This window comes from Zalophus californianus, chromosome 7, assembly GCF_009762305.2.
Source record: "Zalophus californianus isolate mZalCal1 chromosome 7, mZalCal1.pri.v2, whole genome shotgun sequence".
NCBI classification, from domain to species: Eukaryota; Metazoa; Chordata; class Mammalia; order Carnivora; family Otariidae; genus Zalophus; species Zalophus californianus.
The window spans coordinates 50464499-50484375 of record NC_045601.1 but is presented as its reverse complement, the minus strand read 5'-3'; the positions used below and the strand labels follow the sequence as shown (position 1 = coordinate 50484375).

The 19877-nt window shown below is 39.4% G+C and overlaps 1 protein-coding gene and 1 long non-coding RNA gene across 3 annotated transcripts in view; one reads left to right on the top strand and one right to left on the bottom strand.

Annotated features, from left to right (window-relative positions):
• SLC16A10 (solute carrier family 16 member 10) overlaps positions 1-19877 on the top strand; it is a 114194-nt gene that overhangs the window by 12448 nt on the left and 81869 nt on the right. The gene's annotated exons all lie outside the window — the stretch shown is intronic.
• LOC113926417 overlaps positions 8240-19877 on the bottom strand; it is a 114831-nt gene continuing 103193 nt past the window's right edge. Inside the window, exons 4-5 of the long non-coding RNA XR_003521306.2 lie at positions 12387-12431; positions 8240-9122 (exon numbers count right to left, since the gene is read on the bottom strand). This is a non-coding gene — a long non-coding RNA (uncharacterized LOC113926417). The remainder of the gene's footprint in view (positions 9123-12386; positions 12432-19877) is intronic.

Genomic DNA, 19877 nt, shown 5'->3' with positions numbered 1-19877 from the left:
AGGCAAAAGACTTCTGAGCTGATCAGGCAAGGCTTCATGGAGGTAACTTTTGAGTTCAGCTTTAAAGTATCGCTAGATTCTTCAGCAGATTTAGCAGGAAGAGGTATTTCAGGTAGAGTGCGATGCCTGGGCAAAGGCTAGGAGACAGCCTAATAATGGATGTTTTACTGTGCTTTACTCTATATTTTATCTATGCAATAATTATACAATATAACTGCTATTATGATTATCATGTTTTAGATAGACACCTAAGGCTAGTGAGCAGTGGGGGCTGGATTTGAGCTTAAGTCTCTTGCATCAGGACCCGGGTTCTTTATACCTGAGTACACACTGGACTTATTAAGTGAATGCAAACTGTTTGGTTTGCCTAGAGCCAGGATATGTATGTAAGGAAAGTCACAGAAGATAAGACTGGAAAAGAATGGTGGAGCTAGGGAATGGAAGGTTTGAATGCCGAGTTAAGAAGTTCGGACGTGATTTAATAGAGAGGCAATGGGAAGATATTGAAGGGGTCTGAAGTAGTGCCTTAAAAAGATTTGACTAGGTTGCAGAAGGAAATAGGAGGAACTCCAATTATAAAGTCGTTGGCTGAGAACTGGGTGAGATTTGAGGCACAGTAGTTGAAATGGGAAGGAAAGGACAGATGTGAGACATTTTAAAGGGTAGACTGAGGGAATTTTAGCAAATGTTGGGTGTAGAGAGTGACATGGAAGCAGAGATGATGCCTGCATCTGGAGTCTGCATTAAGACTTTTGAACTGGGAGCCCCACATTTTCATCCTGTAGACAGTTGTGGATGGTGACACTGTCAGAACCAGGGGCACGAGAAGGAGGAATTGACAGGGAAAGACTGACTCAGGTGTTAGACATTTGAGTGTTAAATGCTAGCAGGACATCAGGGGATGATGTCAAGCAGATAACGGGAAATGCAAACCTGGAACCTCAGAGTGAAGCTGAAACCAGAGGTAGAGCTTTGGAAAGAGTACGTGCCCCTAAGGGGAACATGATATATAATAAGAGAAACCCAGAAATTCTGTCTCCAGCGGACCTGGGGGCTGCTCCTAAGGAGTTTAGTTAGTGTCCATTGAAATCGTCTTATTTAAAAGTAACAAAACTTCGGGATGCTTGGGTGGCTCAGTTGGTTAAAGCGTCTGCCTTCGGCTCAGGTCATGATCCCAGATCGAGTCCTGCATCGGGCTCCTTGCTCAGCGGGGAGCCTGTTTCTCCCTCTGCCTGCTGCTTCCCCTGCTTGTGTTCGCTAACTCTCTCTGTCTGACAAATAAATAAATAAAATCTCAAAAAAAAAAAGTAACAAAACTTCATTCCTTTGAAAAGTCTTTCTAGCATTTAGAGTTTTCTTATTCAGATCTGCAACTTCCCAAAGGTTAGAATTGTATTATTATCATTGTCTTAAGTATTTCCAAAGTGTAGTCCTAAGACTTATTTTTTTTTCCCTGTAGTTTAGCACAATCTCTAAGGCTATTGGCATTTACTCTTTCTTTCATCCGTGATGTATTAAGCTAGTCTGTAAGTCTTATTGTCAAGGTGTTCTAGACCAAGGGACTATGAGAATAGCTTAGAATGGTTTTAATTAATTTATGTAGTTCAAATTTAAATGTGAAGTATTGACGGTGGTGGAAAACCCGTTCAACAGGCAGATGTTATCTTGTAGATCCCTCTTCACAGGGTTCAGTAACTGAGTCAGCTACTTCATTTACAATTCATAATGAAAACAGCTAACTCTTTTCAGGGTAGGCTCCCTTTTTTAAAAAATTGTCTAGGAAGACTAGGAAACTAGTATAAATGAATTTAAGTTCTCTGACTAGGAGTAGGGTGGAATATTGTGCAGTTTGTTAAGAAACAGGACTGACTTGTAATTCCGTCGCACTAGACATCTGAGGTTTGGCAGGGACAGGAGGAGCTGTCCTCATGTGCTTGCTGGCCGGGCATGGAGTTGGTCCTAATTCAGGTAATGACCGGCTGTCTGGCTACACCCAGGTGTATTTTGCCTTAGTTTTGTGTCACATAGCATAGCAGCGAGAGACTCCAGCAAGGTAGTAGTAGAAGGTCATTGTGCTTTTGGAGGCATGAAGCACCACCAATATGCCAAACAGTATTGTTATTTTTTTTTTAAGATTTTATTTATTTATTTGAGAGAGAGAGAATGAGAGATAGAAAGCACGAGAGGGAAGAGGGTCAGAGGGAGAAGCAGACTCCCCGCTGAGCAGGGAGCCCGATGCGGGACTTGATCCTGGGACTCCAGGATCATGACCTGAGCTGAAGGCAGTTGCTTAACCAACTGAGCCACGCAGGTGCCCTAAACAGTATTGTTATTGAGCAGCTTGGCACAGAGCCGACCCGTGGGCATGTGTGTTGACTCACGTGCTGTGCTGTAATCTCTCAGAACTCGGTCCTGAATTGCTCTCCTGTGATTCAAGCCCAGCTGAAGGTGTTGGAAGTGCAGTGACCCTGGTGGGAGAACCTGTAAGCGCAGGGGGCGGATGAAAGGGAATTGATAGTTGTGTAAGAAGAGGCTATCTGCCTTTTTGGGTAAGACACTCTTACCTTTCCAGTAACTGTTTTGTTTTCAATATCATTTGACTTCATCTGCAAGGTCTGTTTTAAAACAAACGTCCGGGTCTAATGCAGTCTTTTGACCGTGCTTGTCTCCTGTTGTGCTCGCTAGGATGACCTGATGTACTGGTTTGCTGACAAGTACATTTGATATCTTGTGCTTATGGAGAGGGGAGGAAAAGGGAAGTCCAGTGAAAGCACTTTTTCCTCAGAGTTTGATAAACAGAAGCCATGTAGTCTTTTAAAGCCCATGGCAATACACCAGGCAGAAAAAGACTTTGCTAATAGCAAAAGTCAGGAATCACAAACTAGCAGTGTAGGTTTTGGGTATTGACTTTAAAACACACTGTTTTCTATAACTTCGCATTCATTTGTTATATGTATGCTGTTATAGTTTTGTATATGTGGTAGTTGTTTTTTGTAACTTTGATTAGAAAACAGATAATGAGTCACTTAAATCAAAAGGCGGACTATTACTCTTTTTGGAAAAAAATCTAGTAGAAGTAATGCTTAATCCAATTAATCTGTCTTCTTCCTCTAATTCATCATGATGACTTCAGGTGTCTGGTGGCAACTGAGAATTGTTATGGAAAAATGTCAAGGCAATGTAATCCCCATTATTTATGGTCCCTTAAGAGGATAAATTAATCATTGGTCACTAATCTTTGGATAATTACTCTATTTAGCTGGAAATATCCTTAATTTTTTGGAAAGCAAGTCAGTGACTTAGTAGAACTGTCAAAATTGATCAGCTTTTCTAAGTCAAATAATAAGTGCATGGAAACTAGTTGCCTGCAACCCTTTCTGTCCTGCACTGTAGCATGATCATCCTAAAACCCTGCCACTGTAAATGGAACAACAGGAAAACCTATTAATACACAACCTTGTGGTTTTCAGGTGGGCATTCAAAGCCTGTTAGTTGAGGATTAACATAGTTGCCATAACAGGTGAAGGCTTGTGACCTGTGTATGTGGTTTTGGTTATTAGAATTAGGCAAATTAATTACATTATAACATTGGCTTGAATATAGGTTGTTAGGAAGTGAGTCTTTTGGGGACAGCAATTCCATTGACTTGTGCATTGAATAAATATTTTGAAGAAGTCAACTTTAAGTACTGTATTAGTTGCTAGGGATGGGGCTGGGAATAAAGAAAGGTATACATTTCAGTCCCAAAGGAATTAAAAAAAAAAAAAGGAAGAAGTCTTAGCCTTGTGTTTTTAGCATGGGTAAAGTGTCTCAAATGCAGACTAGTATTCACTTTTTGGAGTTTGAGGTCCTCATTCATGAGGTTCCCAAAGAATCTTTATATTTAAGAGTAAATGGAGGGGCGCCTGGGTGGCTCAGTCATTAAGTGTCTGCCTTCAGCTCGGGTCAGGATCTCAGGGTTCTGGGATGGAGCCCCGCATCGGGCTCCCTGCTTGGCGGTGAGTCTGCTTCTCCCTCTCCCACTCCCCCTGCTTGTGTTCCCTCTTTTGCTGTGTCTCTCTCTGTCAAATAAATAAATAAAAATCTTTAATAAAAAAAAAGAATGAGGTTGGTATGTGGGTGGAATCAGAGACATATTACTTATTTATCACAAAGTAATGCCATTTTGATGATAAAATTCACCTGTGTATGTTACAAATTGTTGCTTTTATAAGGTTTCTGGAAATAAAACAGAATTCTGCTAAGTATTGTTTCCAGTCACTAGAGAAGGATTTGTGTCATTACGAGAAACATAAGACTATATGTGGGACTATTTTTTTTTTAATTTTTTAAAGATTTTTTATTTTATTATTTATTTGACAGAGAGACAGCGAGGGAGGGAACACAAGCAGGGGGAGTGGGAGAGGGAGAAGCAGGCTTCCCACGGAGCAGGGAGCCCGATGTGGGGCTCGATCCCAGGACCCTGGGATCATGACCTGAGCCGAAGGCAGACGCTTAACGACTGAATCACCCAGGTGCCCCGGGACTGACTGACTTTAGAACCAAAATGTAAGTTAGGACTTTAGAAAACAATTGAAGGTTTAGAAAAAAAAATTTTTTTTAAAGATTTTATTTACTTGACAGAGAGAGACAGCGAGAGCAGGAACACAAGCAGGGGGAGTGGGAGAGGGAGAAGCAGGCTTCCCGCAGAGCAGGGAGCCTGATGCAGGGCTCGATCCCAGGACCCTGGGATCAGGACCTGAGCCGAAGGCAGACGCTTAACGACTGAGCCACCCAGGCGCCCCGAAGGTTTAGAAATCTTAACTAGGACACATTTTAGAAGGCTCATTTTTTTAAAAAAATATTTATTTATTTTAGAGAGTGAGAACATGGGGGAGGGGCAAAGGGAGAGAGAGAATCTCAAGCAGACTCCTCAGTGAGCACGGAGCCCAATGTGGGGCTCAGTCTCACGACCCTGAGATCATTACCTCAGCCAAAATTAAGAGTCAGACACTTAACCGACTAAGCCACACAGGCGCCTTGGTTCAATTAATTTTTCTAAAATCCAACTTTATTGAGGGATAATTTCATATAAAATTCAGCGATTTTAAGTCTACAATTTGATGAGTTCTGACAAATGCGTACAGTCATGAACCACCATCACAATCATGATCGAGCCTTTCCATCACCCCCAAGATGTTCTCTTGTGTCTCTTTCCAGTCAGTCTTCCCCTTTATCCTGGCCCCTGGCAACGGCTGACTGCTTTCTGTCACTATGGTTTTGCTTGCTCTAAAATTTTGTATAAAAAGAATCATACAGTATTTTTTCTTTGTCTCTAGTGCGCGCTCAGCATGATGGTTTTGAAGGTTCACCCATGTTGTTGCATATATTAGTAGTTCATTTCTTTTTATTGCTGAGTAGTATTCCTTTGTATGCTTATACTACAATTTTTATCCATTCATACTTTACAAAAAAAAGATTTTATTTATTAGGGTGGGGGGAGGGGGAGAGAGAGCCAGAGAGAGAGCGTGAGCACAAGAAGGGGGAGCGGCAGACAGAGGGAGAAGTGTGCTCTCCACTGAGCAAGGAGACCAATGTGGGACTTGATCCCAGGACCCTGAGATCATGACCTGAGCCAAAGGCAGATGCTTAATTCACTGATCCGCCCAGGCGTCCCTCCATTCACATCTTGATGGACATTTGGATTGTTTCTAGTTTTTGCCTGTTATGAATAGTGCTCCTTTGAACATTTGTGTGCAGTTACCTATGTTTTCATGTCTCCTGTGCACCTTATTTTAAATTTATACTTATCTGAATTTTTAAATTTCACAAGAGGATGATATTTATTTATTTTTAATTAAAAGAAATTGTGACTGAATGAGGAGGTGGAACAGTGAGTGGAAGACTCTGGAAAGACAGATTTTTCACTTGGGTAGTTGGGTGAATTGTGGTATTCCCAATCAAGAGAGTCAAATATGGCTGAAATTTACTTTTTTAAAAAGATTTATTTATTTTTTAGAGAGAGCGCGCACACAAGTGTGTGCGCCCGAGCGGGGGAGGGGCAGAGGGAGAGAGAGAAGCAGACTTCCTGCTGAGCATGGAGCCCAACCAGGATTCTATCCCATGACCCTGAGATCATGACCTGAGCCAAAATCAGGAGTTGGATGCTTAACTGACTGAGCCACGCAAGCACCCCTGAAATTTCCTATTTTTGAAAGAGACTGAAGAGGGTCCATTGAAATGAGTCCATGGGAAATCACTGATGACTTCAGCTAGCTTACACTCATTGGTGTGGGTGGAGGTGAGTGGGGCTTGATTAGCTTGTGGAGCAGTGAATGGGGAGTAGAGATGGGGGCTGGGGGCTGAGAAGTAATGAGGAGAAATAGGGTGGTAACTAGAGGAGGAGTAGCATCAGGGGTGGTTAATAATTAACTTTATAAAAGATGGGAGTAGCCTGAGGAGTGGGAGCCTGTAGAGAGGGAGATTAAGTTACCAAGTGCGAGAATAGAGTAAGGTTCATGGGCAAGTCAGATAAGGAATCCAAGCACTGCTGGTGGTGCTGGTGGTGGGGGGGGGCGGGGGTTGCCAATCAGGTACCACTGATTCAGGACCTGGAGAGAAGAAAGTAAAAACAGGAGCAAATGGAGGTAGGATTGCTGAGGATCAGGAAGCTGAGGGGGCTTTTGTTTTCTCTGAGACGTTATTTGTTAAGTGTCATGTATTCGGGTAGAGGAGCAGATCTGAAGAGAGTGGCAGAGGTTTGGGAGCTGAGGAGTGAGAAGAAAAAGGAATGATAACAGCTCTGAGAACTCAACCAAGATAGGAAAATGTGAATGTGTGGTGAAACCAGTTTCTAAGACTGTGGCTTTTTCTGCACCCCACCTTCTCCCCCAGCTATGCTCCACAGCCTGATAGTGACCAGGGAAGGTGAACTGAACAATCGATGTAAAGTCGGAAAAGAATCAAAGCAATTTTACATTTTTTGTCTGTTTTCAGCTCTATGCTGTGTGGCTTCCTCTTCTCTCTACCTTTTATACACCTTGTGTTTTTGGTAAAGTTGATTAAACATTTAACAACCAAATGTAGTTTTTTAAATTGTGGTAAAGTATATGTAACATAAATTTTATCATTTTAACGACTATTAAGTGTACAATTGAATTGCACTAAGTATATTCACCATGTTGTGCACCCATCACTGTCCTACAATTTTAATTTGAGGCATGACTTTATCATTTCTTTTCCTCTCTTTCTGTTACTCCTGATCAATAAATTCAACATAGTCCTTTACTGGATACAGTATTTGTATTTTTGAGATTGAGATACTGATAATAGTAGGTACTGAGCTTAACTCTGGCAGGTGCTGTGCAAGGCACAAATTACGGCATTAGCTTTCTCGGTATTTAGTTGTAATTATTTGTTAATGTCTGTCTTCCTTACTAGGCTTGTAAGGTCCGTGAGTGCAGAGGCTATCTATGTGTGTCTTATTTACAGTTTTATCTGTACTGCCTGGCATAGTGCTTGGCACATAGTAGGCATTCAGTGGAGTTCTTGAGCACATGAAAATCCTTTACTGAAAATTTATTTCAGTTTAATAAGTTCTTTCTGAATGCTTCATATAAAGTAGGCAAAACTTGTTATTCACACATTAATACAGATTATAGGGCCTGCCACATTCCAGTGTCTAGTTAATTAGTAGAAATCAAAAAGGGTTTATATTTGCAATTTCACCTTGGAAGGTATTAGAAAAGATTGTGCATTAAACAAATGGTTGTACAGAATTGGCAGCAATAATCCCAAAGCTTGAAGGCTGTAGGTTAATTAGGATAACCTCGAAGAAAGTGAGTTAATCAAATTTGAGAGTTGAAAAAATGTTCCAATCATTTATGTTCACGTACACTTCAAATATATCAGCAGGTAACAAGAACTTTAGTTGCAGAATACTCCCAAAACAGCGGAATGCACGTGGATTTTATGGCTTATGGTAATGTTTTGGAGAAAGAAAACTTACAAAATTGTTTGGGGCCGTTTGGTACTATTACCCTGTATGAAATAAAAAACACTAGAGTTTAAAATATTACCCTTATTAAAGATGAAAATATATAATGTATTAATAAACTAGGAATTATATTTTTATAGTTACATTTATTAATGGATTCAGGAATACTTTTTATTTAAGAAATATGCACAAATATGGGGATTTCTCTGTTAACTGGTATTAGATAAATATAATTTTTTTCCCCAACTGGCTTATGTTTAAATGGATGTAATGGGGCAAAATACACATATAAGAATTAATTAGCAATAAAATAACATCCCTATAAGAATAGTCACAGTATGTCCTCTGATTCTGAAAGGTAAGGGCTCTGTGTTTGTGTGTAGAAAAACCCACTGAGGTCTTTTTAAAAAAAAAATCTGCCTCCAGTAAGGTATTTTTGGATCATATGGAAGGAATAAAGAAAAGCTATTAGGAGCTCTAGTCCTATTATTTTCTTACCCTTTTTCACTCTCAGTAAGCTGAAACTGGAGTTTGGTTTTAGGAACAGTAATGGAAATTTTCTTACGTACCATCAGCAAAATCTAATCCTGAGTGATTACTAAGGCTTTTCAGTGTGTTTGTGTGTTTGTGTGGGTATGCATGTGCGTAGGAGAGCAGACAGACAAAAGACATAGATCTTTGAAATGGACTTACTCCACTAAAGTAATAAGAGCAGGCAGTGAGGGGAGAGAAGGCTTGGGGGGAGGGGAGGGGCAGGGAGGAGCAGAATCAGAGGAAACAAAGCCTGAGGCTCCAGTCTTGGTTGTGTAAATGCTGCTCTGTCGCCTCATCACTGAGGCCTTTCTTATCCTGATGCTTGTGTTCTGCCCACTTTGTGGGCGTGAGAGGAATGGGCTGTGTGAAGGTGGGATCTGGGGGTCTTAGTGCCTGCTAGGCTGACATGAGCAGGTTGCATCTCGGGCTGGGCTCTGGGGTAACAGCAGCACAAATATCTAGGAAAGAAATTTTCCTGTCATCATTTTTATTCCTGTGTCATCATGTTTAGTTATTCAGGGGTCTGGTGTTGCCAGTTACTCAGAAATCAAGCAAGCAGCTTCTTCTGTTGGTTTTCTTCCTTTTTTTCTTATTTCTGTCTTGTCTGTTATTCCTTTATTTTAGTCAAGCAGGCACATTAAAAAAAAAAATAAACATAGAGGTTACCATTTCCACTAGCAAGCATTTCCTCCTTACCTCACTGACTTCTAATCCTGCTGTGTAATGGTGAATTAAGACATTTAAAGATGTTGCATTCATGTAGTAACACTGGTAAATCTCAAGAATATAGTACTTGAGTGAAAATATGAAGTTGTAGAATGTTTAATATGATACATCTACATTTCATTTAAAAACGTGTAAAACAATACTACATTTCATAGAATCTAAAACGCTATTGAAGCTAAGATCCACCACTATTGTATATACATTGAATTTATTGATTGTAATATACATCCTAATTTTATAGATGTTTGAATATGAAAAAATGCATCTTAGAATTGAAGAAATCAGGTAGATTTATTTTATTTTATTTTTTTTTAAAGATTTTATGTATTTGACAGCGAGAGAGAGCAAGAGAGCACAAGCTGTGGGAATAGTAGAGGGAGAGGGAAAAGCAGGACCCAGGCGCCCGGTAGATATATTTTATTGAAATGGACTTATGTAATAAAAATATGCATAGAGGGGCACCTGGGTGGCTCCGCCAATTAAGCGTCTGCCTTCAGCTCAGGTCAGGATCCCGGGGTCCTGGGGTCAAGCCCCACATCAGGCTCCCTGCTCACTGGGGAGCCTGCTTCTCCCTCTCCTTCTCCCCTTCTTGCTCTCAAATAAGTAAATAAAATCTTAAAAAAAAACCCATATATAGAAATGATACATAGCCAATTCAGGATGTAGCTCATCTCTATGAAGGGAAGGATGTAGAGGACAGGGCCGCACAAGGGGCTTCAACCCTAGAATTTATTTTTTAAAGTCTAAAGCAAATATTACAAAAAAATAAGATTAGACAAACCTGGTTGGTGAATTCCTGTACTTTTCTGTATGCTGTATTTCGTAATGAAAATTATATATTTAAAAGCTACATAAAAAGCAAGTTGCAAAAGTCTATATATAGTGGATCCTATTTTATCTTCTAACAGTATTTGATTTTGTGTTCTTTCAGGCTTTTTCCTACGTCTGTCATATCATAGCAGGTTTTGTTGTTGTTGCTGCTGCTGTTGTGGGAAAGCTGGGGGCTTCCTACATTTCCATTTTTTTGTGTGAATTAAGAGACCTATCATGTGCTATTTTAATAATGATAAAAAGGGCAAAGTTTTTAATGCTAAAGATGTCACAGAATGAATAGGATTGGCTGGCATTATTTCTTGGTGTTAATAAGTAGTAGGAAAATGTTTCCATTTTTTTATTTCTTTGAAGCCATTTTTCTGGTTGCTGCCTTACTCTTTCTTTCTTAGTCATAAGGTGTCTAGAGAGGTCAGGTCTTGAGAATAAAAATTGTACAAGTTGAACAGAGTAAATACTGTCAGAACACCTGGCTGGCTCAGCCTGTGGAGCATACGACTCTTGGTCTGGACGTTGTGAGTTCCAGCCCCACGTTGGGTGTAGAGCTTACTTAAAAAAAAAAAAAAAGTACTATCATGCCTAGAAATCTGATAAAGACCCTTTTGGAATAGGGTCATGGTGGCACCTGGGTGGCTCAGTTGGTTAAGCGACTGCCTTTGGCTCAGGTCATGATCCTGGAGTCCTGGGATCGAGTCCCACGTTGGGCTCCCGGCTCAGTGGGGAGCCTGCTTCTCCCTCTGACCCTCTCCCCTCTCATGCTGTTTTTCTCTCTCTCTCAAATAAATAAATAAAATCTTTAAAAAAAAAATAAAATTGGGTCATGAAGCTTATGAACTTTTTTTTTAATCCTTTTACTAAAACCTAGAAAGTGTTTTACCCTGCTACCACCAGATGAAAGGACAGCAGTAGGGTGTTTGCTTATTATGCCCAAAGCAGTGAAGAATCTAGGGGCTGAAAGGGATATTGTTTGATCACATTACCTTTAGGGGTCCTTAGCCTCCTAAATCCATTAAAAAAGGAGTATTTTTCATATCCCATAATATTAGTATCACACTTAGGTGTTTAATAGTCCTTACTGTTGATTAAAATAAAATTTGGCAAGATCTGTAAAAAAAGTGCCAAATATAGTCATACCATTTGACCCGAAATTTCATTCCCTAGGATCTTGCCTAATGACTCATAAGAAAAAAAGTTCTATGCATGAAGATCTTCACTATACTATTACTGTAAAAAAGTGAAACTTAGGAGTCAATTTAAATGTCCCTAAATACAGAAATGGCTTAATAATTGATGACAGTCTGCTTTATGGATTATATTACAACTATAAATGATAATGATTGCTATGTAACAACATAGGAAATATTTGGTGAAACAAGCAGGTGCACCATGCTATGACTCTAGAAATGTATGTGAACATGAACAAAGATGAAGGGAATATGGAAAATCAAAAACAAAAAAAAAATAGTTGTATTAAAATGGTAGAATTTTGAGTGGATTTCTCCCCTCATTATTTGTTTAAAAGAAAATCATGCTTATTTTTTGGGGGGGAGCCAGATCCTTTAAAGAAAAATATGAATTTCTCTTTAAGAAAATGGCAGATGGTAGGTTGGAGGATACTAGAAAACTAAAAGTAGTGGCCCTTTTGAAGATAAACCTAAAACATTTTAAACCAGGTTTGCGTTTGCACTGCACATATTGATTATTTAATTTTGTCTTTTCAAAGTAAGTTGGCCTACTACAATTGTGTGGAAATCAGAGTATTGAAGAGGATTGGTAAAAAGAGTGGGAGGATCAAAGCCAATGTGACTGGCTTATTCTTTTGATCTACCAAATAAACCAAATTTTTGGACTGTGTCTGCTTTAGTCAATATTTGGTTATTTGCTTTGAAGCTATTTGCTTGCAATAATGCCATTAACATCCTCACCAGAGGCACAGTCTGACCCTGAGGTTGTAGAATCTTAACTAGTTCCTGAGATGGTAGAATCTTTTTTTTTTTTAAGATTTTATTTATTTGACAGAGAGAGGGAACACAAGCAGGGGGAGTGGGAGAGAGAGAAGCAGGTTTCCTGCTGAGCAGGGAGCCGGAGTTGGGACTCCGTCCCAGGACTCTGGGATCATGACCTGAGCTGAAGGCAGACACCCAACCGACTGAGCCACCCAGGTGCCCCGCGATGGTAGAATTTTAACTAATTTTATCATTTATATAGAAACTGAACCTTTTGGAGTGACAACCATTTCTTTTCTCTGTAATTCTTATTTTTGATTTTTGCATAACCATGGACTTACAGCTACCAAAAGAAAAGTCCCATAATTACTCACAGTTAAATCATCTTGCCATCCTAGGTAGACTGCGCCTGGTGATAACTGAAGAGAGAATAGAAAAGACTAATAGACTGAAAGAGTTTTAGACCTTCAGGGCCTTGCTAACCAGTTAATTCAGCTTCTTCACTTTATAGGTAAGTATAATAACTACCAGGGAGGCAGCAATGAACCTATGTCTTAGGATTTCAAATCTAATGCCCTTGCTGTTGTACTGCAAGGAGAGGAGAAGGGAAAGGGAGAGCAGAGCCAAATTATTGACATTTTAGAGGCTACTTTTCCAGAAAGGACAGAACATTGGACTTGACGTCATTATCGTCTTAAGTTATAGTTTTTACAAAAACTAGCACCCCAAAACAAAAATAGGTAAAAGACATGGACAGTTTGCCAAAGAAGAAATATAATAAACATGAAAAAATATGCAACATAATTGAAGTGTAGGTAATAAATGCATATTGCTACCTTAAGGTAAAAAATTTACATACAAACTTTATTAAGACCATTGGCTTTACAGGGCCTTTTGTTGGCAAGCTACTCTAATTTTAGGAAATGTAATGAAAATGGAAAAAACTGCAATGCAAATGGTAAAAGACGAAGAGAACCTGGTCAATAAATTTCAAGAAAGTTATGGTAGCTTTAAACCTTTTTTTTAACTCATTCATTTGATCCTATCTGGCATCCATAGGTGAATTACCGTCGGTGTTGTTTACAGACAAGACACCACTGGGAAGGAAACTGTGAAAGTCTCAAAGCAGTTGAGACTAGGTATTGGCACCTAATTTTCCTTTCCTTCTGTGCCCTATGCAAATAGAGAAGCTGGTTCATATCTGACTAAAGGAATGCCCTCATCCCCATTCAGAAGATTACTGCAGGGCCCCAGGAAGACAAAGCCAAGGAAAGAGAATCATCAAAATAGGAAAGGGATCAAAGTGTAGTTATTGGAGGGTGTCATGCTGAAGACGGTTTGGACTGTGCCATAACTCTGAAGCCACGTATGGGGACTGAGTGAAGCTTCTGTGAAGCCAGGTGAGGGGACTGAGTGGGTTATCTGTCCTGGGTAACCATGTGCCATATCTCTGAACAGACCTTATCATCTGGCCTAAACCAGCCCAGGAGTTCTGATAAGAGGATTGAACTTAATATTTTAGTATTACTGGCACAAAAATAGCTCCCCTCAGATCCCATTTGGAAGTAAGCAGGGTAAAAGTAGTAAATATTCAGTGTTGCTTTTTAACTAAATTATATATTTTAGAGGTGGGCCCAATCAGACCATATAGAAGTGCCTCATTCTTTTTCATCTTCTGTAGCAAGAGTGGGCAGGTGCTCTTTATAAAGGGCCGCATGGTAAATTTTAGTGTAGGCCAAACGGTCTCTTTGGCGGCTACTCAGCTGAGCTGTTGTAGCAGAAAAGCAGCTGTATACAGCATGTAAATGAGTGGGTATGACTGTTTTGGTAAAACTTTATTGGACACTGACATTTGAATTTTACATAATAACTTATGATACATTCTTTTGATTTTTTTCCCCCCAACCATTTGAATATGTAAAAACCATTTTTAGCTTTTGGGCTGCGTAAAAACAGACAGCAGGCAGGATTTGGTCTGTAGGCAATGGTTTGTTTACTGCTGCTCTGTAGCAGCCCAGCCAAGAGAAATAGAACACAAGCCATATATGTAAGTAGAGGTTTTCTAGTAACCATGTTTTAAAGAGTAGACAGGTAAAATTAGTACTATATTTTAAAATATCTCAATGCTATTTCAAGATGTTATCAAAGTAAAAAAATTACTAGTGAGATATTTTGCACTTTTTTCATATTAAATCTTTGAAATTCTTTGTGTGTTTTGCATTTATAGACATTCCAATTTGAATGCTTGAGAATGATCTTGTATTTAGATTTCTTAAAATGTTCAGTTGGGAAAAATGGATTCACATACATAATTTGTTCCAAGCATACTTAAAAATTTTCCAGGAACTGAAATGAATATTAGGTTTAAGTGCTCAAGAGCTACTTCTATACTGCAGCTCTGTGGATGTTCCATTGTATGGATGTCCCATAATTAACCGGTTCCCATTGATGGACCATAAGTGGTTTCCAATCTTTTGTTTTTACAATGTTATAATGAATATTTTTTGTACGTATAAATTATTAACATATTGGTACATTTGTAGATATATTCTTAAAGTGAAAATTCTGGGTCAAAGTATATGTACTTTTTTTCACTTTTAAAAACTATTTAGTGATAAGGTTTCGAGAATAAGAATAGTATAAAAATACCTGTAAACCCTGTATCACCTCCTAACATTTTTATTCCATTTGTGTTAGCGTTTGTGCATACTTGTACACTTTTTTTTAAAAGATTTTATTTATTTGACAGAGAGAGACAGTGAGAGAGGGAACACAAGCAGGGGGAGTGGGAGAGAGAGAAGCAGGCTTCCCGCAGAGCAGGGAGCCCGATGTGGGGCTCGATCCCAGGACCCTGGGATCATGACCTGAGCCAAAGGCAGAGCTTAACGACTGAGCCACCCAGGCGCCCCTTGTACACTCTTTCTGATGTGTGTGTGTGTGTGTGTGTGTGTGTGTGTGTGTGTACATACATACATCCACATATATGTGAGAAAAAATTTTTTACAAACTGTTTAAGTTGGAAAAAAAATAAGTTGAATATATTATGGACTTTTCCTTCTAAATGCTTAAGTGTGTATTTCCTCAATACTATATAATATATATATACTATAATATATAACTATATATTATATAATATATAACTATAGTAAATTATATATTATATAACTATAATAAGTTATCAACTTTATAAATTGAGCATGGATACAATACCCTTTTTTAACATATATAATCCATACTCCAGTTTTGTCATTTGACCCAATAATGTCCTTTTTGGTCAAAAATTTTTTTTTTCTTTTTAAGATTTTATTTATTTCAGAGAGAAAGAATGACGGAGGGGAAGGGCAGAGGGGGAGAGAGAGAGAGAGAAGCAGAGTCCCTGCTGAGCAGGAAGTCCGATGCAGGGCTCAATCCCAGAACCTACAGATCATGACTTAAGCTGAAGGCAGATGCTTAACCGGCTGAGCCACCCAGGCACCCTGGTCTATACTTCTGGTTTTAATAAAAATTACCATATTATCTCTATATTGCCACTTCACATTCCCTAGGGTAGTACGTGAGAATGCAATGCACCCTCAACTTCAACGCTCTTATGTTAACACTTTTTGGTGATCTGTTAGGGAAAGAATGGTATTTCATTATACCTTGCATTTTTCTTATTATGGTTGAGGATTTTCTCTTGTGTATAAAGTGTCACTTATTTGTATTTCCTTTTTGTGAACTGTCATATCTTTTATTTTTCTACTGGGATGTTGGCTTTTATAGATTAGTCGGAATTCCTAATTTATTGAGAATCTCAGCCATTTTTCAGTGATATGAGTTGCAAGTACTTTTGCCAGTTTGTCATTTGTTTTTTGTTTTTGCTTATGGCATTTGTTGTTGCTCTTTGTTTCTGTTTGGGGCATTTTGAAAGCATGTACTGGTGGGATGAACTGTGAATATTTTGTATTTAGATTTCAAAATCAAATCCACAAGTGTGCTTAGGATATCAGTAGAGCAATAAGAAGGGAAGAGGCAGGCTTTCACCTCTCAGTATAAGGGGTGAGTAAACCAAATAAAATGGGACATATTTATTTTGGACTTAAGTAATTATTACTACCTCATGGTTCCATGGCTCTTCACTCTGGCTCTCAAAAAACCACAAAACAAACAAACAAAAAATCACACAAAAACCGGTTGTGATGAATGTATTTAATGTTGTTTGGACGTTGATCATATCCAGGCCCTACCTAGGACTTGGAATTTTGGAGACTAAATAACATTGCAGAGGAGCACTATAACCTTACTGCTTTGGAGACTATGGTACTGGCGGGATTTCTGGTCTTTACTTTTATCATTTTGGATGTTTCCTTCAAAAATTTTATGTATCCAAACACATAATTTTATGATAAAGGAATTTTTTAAAGCCGGTCAGGTGCAGTTTTTATTTACTTATTTTTTAAGATTTTTATTTATTTGAGAGAGAGAGAGAGAGAGTGCAAGCACGAGCAGGGGGAGGGGCAGAGGGAGAGGCAGACTCCCCGCTGAGCAGGGAGCCCCATGCCAGGCACGATCCTAGGACTCTGGGATCATGACCTGAGTGGAAGGCAGACGCTTAACTGACTGAGCCAACCAGGCTGAGGTGCAGTTTTTAAATATGAAGTTGGTTTAAACCATTAAGTAGTATTAATGGGGACATCCATCATAGATATTAATTTAAAATACTTAGAAATATGAAAAATGTGGTCATGACTGTAATGCCTGCATCTGTTTCCATAAAAGCTGATTTGCACATGTCTTCACATTGCAGAATCATATTGGTATTCAGACAAACATGCTGACATTGTTCTTCCAACATCCTTAGTTTGGGTCATGAAGCATTTTTTCCATTTCTCCTTTTTCTGTGTGTAACACTTTTTCAGATTCTTAGATAAATAATCAAGACATTTTCCTCTGGGTCTACTTATAAATCACAGGCATATGCCTGGTGTGAAAAGTGCTCATCAGTAGTGTTTAAAAATAAACATAAGCACCCAAAAATTGGTAGTGGAAGAGAGGTGGAAGTTGACCCATGTCCGTTTTCCTACATGTCACTGTTTTAGAGATTGAACTTGTTTATGGACTCGTAGAGAGTCAGGTAACTCTGGCAGCCTTTGCTCTTTCGAAGTGTTTTTCTATAGTTTCTACACAGTATAAAGTTCACACATGAAATGGAAGTAAAGTAAAATGTCAATTGGAATCTGTTATTGTGTGCATATCTCCAGTCTAGAATTACTTAAAGAGAAAAACAAAAGCAGACGTGATGATTTTGGATTTGTATTTTATATTAGATTTATTAGACTTAAAATTACCCTTTCAAATTGCTATAAACTTTTCTTTTTTTAAAAATTTATTTGTTGAGAAGAGATTGAGAGAAAGAGTGAGAGACAGACAGAGGGAGAAGCAGGCTTCCCACTGAGCAGGGAGCCCGATACAGGGCTTGATCCCAGCACCCTGGGATCATGACCTGAGCCGAAGGCAGATGCTTAACCAACTGAGCCACACAGGCTCCCACTATAAACCTTTCTAAACACTCTGTTTCTTTAGTTATCTTGTGAACTGGTAATTAGTTTGTAGACTGGCACCCATCCATGGACCACTCACTTTAAGCATTGGTTTCAGTAACTTTAACTTATGCTGGGCACCAACAGTAGTATAGATTATTTGACAGCCTTTTGACAAAGAGGATGAATATCATGTTATAGTGCTGATTTTTAGTATCTGAACAAGAGATTAGGGTTGTCTCAGTCACTGCAGAGTAGTTAATGTGTTTTTTGTTTGTTTGTTTGTTTGTTTTTAAGAATTGGCAGTAACGGGCGCCTGGGTGGCTCAGTTGGTTAAGCAACTGCCTTCGGCTCAGGTCATGATCCCGGAGTCCTGGGACTGAGTCCCGCATCGGGCTCCCGGCTCGGCGGGGACCCTGCTTCTCCCTCTGACCCTCTCCCCTCTCATGCTGTTTCTCTCTCTCTCTCTCAAATAAATAAATAAATAAAATCTTAAAAAAAAAAAGAATTGGCAGTATCTTAAGGTGTCAGGGTTATTTTTACTCTTTAGAACTTCTGGTGTAAACTGAACTACATTGAAATAAAGCTTATTTTGTGGGGAATACTTAAAAATGTGTGTGGATATGAGGCAAGTTAGGAATTTTATTTCCCTAATGAAAAAATATAGTGTTCTGCAAAATATTTCTGTTCATCTATTTTTTTATTCATAATTCAGAGTGTATTTGGAATGTTTATTGCCAAGTGATTTTGGAATATACAATACAACCAGCTTCAGTTTAAAAAATTAAAGATTTATTTGACAGAGAGAGACAAAGCGAGAGAAGGAACACAAACGGGGGGCGGGGTGGGAGAGGGAGAAGCAGGCCCCCCACCGAGCAGGGAACCCGATGCAGGGCTTGAGCCCAGGACCCCGGGATCACGACCTGAGCTGAAGGCAGACGCTTAACGACTGAGCCACCCAGGCACCCGTAATATATTTTATTTAATCCAATGTATCTGAAATATTTCAACCTTAATATAAAAATATTGAGATCTTTTTTGTTTTGTTTTGTACTAAGTCTTTGAAATCCAGTGTATATTTTACACTTACTCAGTTCTGACTAGCTACATTTCAAGTGCTCAATTACCACATGTGGCTGGTGGCTACTGTATTGGACAGTATAACTCTAAAATTCTGCTTCCATGAGTGTACTTGGTAATTCTCCATTGAACGGATAAGGCCCATCAGATAGAGGCATTACTATATATTTACTTTAAGCCTCTGTACTCCCAGTCAAGGTCCTGAGAACAATTTTGAAGAAAAGGCCTTGAGGCTTTAGCCAGAGTGAGCACTCCCTTTAAATGCCAGACCTAGACAATTAACCCTAAATTGACCCCAAACTTGCTTTTAACAATGACAGATCCACAGTACCTCACAGTCAGACACATACAATACAATCAGCTCCTTAAAACTCCAGTTTAAATGAGCCATGGGTCAAAACAACATGTAAAATATAGCACACATGCTTCCCACCCAGTGTTAGAAGATTGGAGATAGCATGGTTACCCCATAGGCCTAGATTGGTTCTTTGGCACCAGCATTATCAAGATTTTGTTGTGTTTGGAAGGACATAGTTTTTAGAAAAATTCTGTTACTCTTCTACTTCCATTTAAAGTGTAATTTCTAGAAGCTTTGTAGAATGCTAGAGACTAGCCTCCTTTACCTTTGATTTTCATGTTATAGTAGAGAACCAGGCAAGCCCAGGTTCCTGGGCATACAAGCCTACCCAGTCACGCAGGACTTGGTGCTCAGAGGGATCCCGTGTTTGGTTTATTGCTTTGCGATCAGCATCCTGAAATTCTTCATTTTATTTTTATTTATTTTTTTATTTTTTTAAAGATTTTATTTATTTATTTGACCGAGAGAGACACAGCGAGAGAGGGAACACAAGCAGGGGGAGTGGGAGAGGGAGAAGCAGGCTTCCCGCGGAGCAGGGAGCCCGATGCAGGGTTCGATCCCAGGACTCTGGGATCATGATCTGAGCCGAAGGCAGACGCTTAATGACTGAGCCACCCAGACACCCCTGAAATTCTTCATTTTGTATTTGATCTTGTTTTGTAAATGAAGTCTGATGGGACAATGGAGCCTGTGCTGGGGGCCTTGGCTCATGTACACGTCTGCCTTTCTACCTCTCTTGGCCCTGTTCTGCTTCCCCTTCTCAGCCACTGCCCCCTGTCTGCTGCCACCCTTCACCTGGGGTGGTAACTGGGTCATGTTAGGGAGGAGGAGGCCCATGTTCTACTATGACCCTCTAGCTTCTGCTGGGGCCTGGGCACAGGGACCCACATCTTGGAGTGTTGTGGGGA